Consider the following 2053-nt stretch of genomic DNA (forward strand, 5'->3'; position numbering starts at 1 on the left):
TGCATGTATCTGTGTTTGTCCCCCACAACATCGCTTGACAACCGATGCTGATGTGTTTACGTCCCCGTAACTTAGCGGTTCGGCAAAAGAGCCCGATAGAATAAGTGCTAGGCTTACAAAGAATGAGTCCTGGGGTCGATTATCTCGATTAAAAGGAGGTGCTGCAGCATGGCCACAGTGAAATGACTGAAACAAGTAAAAGAGTAAAAGAGAGAAAGAGTATATATACACACACACATGCATATATTGATACCGGACGTCACCAACAGTAAACAACATGAAATACGAAAACAAATGAGCTCAATACGCACACAACGAGAGAAACAAATGGAAAGCAGGACAATTAACATAAAGAACGACACTTCATCAGTTGTCGGCTATCTATCTACTCCTCATTTCGAGCATTAAACGACAATACGAGTCTTCGAAGACAGTTGCTCCCATAAGTGCCAAAATAAAAAGTTGGGAACAAAAACCGGACAGTGGCGACAAAGAAGGAAACCGAACGAAGACAAACGTGGGTGGGGTCGTTAGACCAGAGCGAGGGTAAAATAGCGAACGCTGGAGAAATGTATTCTTTGATAAGAGAAACGATAGAAGAAATAGATAGGATACATGCAGTCCGTAAGACAGTCCTGAAAAAAAAGAAAGATTATCACGTGAGGAAAAGAAAGATGGACGATGGTCACATGTGAGCAACGAGACAGAGAAACGAGAAAAGACGGAAGAGAGAGAGACAGATAGAAAACTGTGAAGGGGAGAAAAAAGAGAATTAGAGAAAGGATGAGAATTAGAGAAACGATAGGAGAAAAAGCAGTATAGAGTAGATTCGACTCTATATCTATGTTTGGGAAAAGGAAAATGGCGCTTGCAGACCAGTTACCCTATTTAGCTCGAAAGGGCCGTAACAGTGTACATTAAGTGAGCTATTGCATCTTTTCTTGTGTTGATTTTGGATAATGTTTAAGAATGTATTAGCATATAGCCTTGTGCGTTGTTGGAGGTTTTATAGTATTAATTTTCTTCATATTATTTCTTTTTATTCCGAAAACACGAATCTCCAGCCTATCGTCATGCAATATTAATGTTAGCGTAATTTTTTTCCATCGAGGTTCCACCAGTCCGGACATATCAAAGTTGATATCAGAACTTGAAGTGTCATATTTTGGAGCTGTTATTAAGATATGAATAATGGTGAAGTTTATTTTAGTTCCATAATACTTTATATTAGTCTGTTTGCTAGGTTTTCTAGAATGCTTACCTGTTTTTGTATATGTTATTATTCACTCTAGTTCATATTTTGCACTTTATGAGTGATAAACTTTCATTTTTGTCTATTTGGGATTGTTATTACCGTTTAAGTTTCACAAAACGATCGTTAAACCCGAAGGTTTTAAATGAAAGACAATAGCGATGACCAAAATCTCAAAATACACAGGTATTGAACTAAATACTGTAATACTCAGTAAACCATTCTATTTATTGCCCCATATACTCTACATTATTCTTGCATTTACTATATACAATCAATAATAATTGTCATATCAGTAAAATGTCATTATTAAAGATAAGAATAAGACAAAATTAATGAAAATTCATAAAGGCGAAAATTGGATTATGCCATAGGGAAAGTTACTGATTAGGTAATAGACAATATTATTATATCAATGAATTCATTCTACTTCATTACAACTTAGATGTAAATTTAGAAAGTTTGAAATGATTATATTATATTAAGACGAATTTAAAATGAAGCGTAAATAAAATATAACTGAAAATATAATTACTGGAAGAATGAGATCAGCAATTCTAAATAACTGGTAAATGTAATAAATTTAAAAAAATACAAAATAAGACCATAAAATAATAAATTAAAACAGGAAAGAAATAACAAACTTAGAATTCAAATTTTGGTAAAGATTCGGATATTGTTATATTACCTTCTTAATTTTATCAGCCGCGGCAATTATTGTAGAAAAAGCGCTGTCTGAAAGTAATTACAATACGTGACTGCTTATATCTGTACGTACACACACACACACACACACACACA

This window comes from Octopus bimaculoides, chromosome 1, assembly GCF_001194135.2.
Source record: "Octopus bimaculoides isolate UCB-OBI-ISO-001 chromosome 1, ASM119413v2, whole genome shotgun sequence".
Lineage (NCBI taxonomy): Eukaryota > Metazoa > Mollusca > Cephalopoda > Octopoda > Octopodidae > Octopus > Octopus bimaculoides.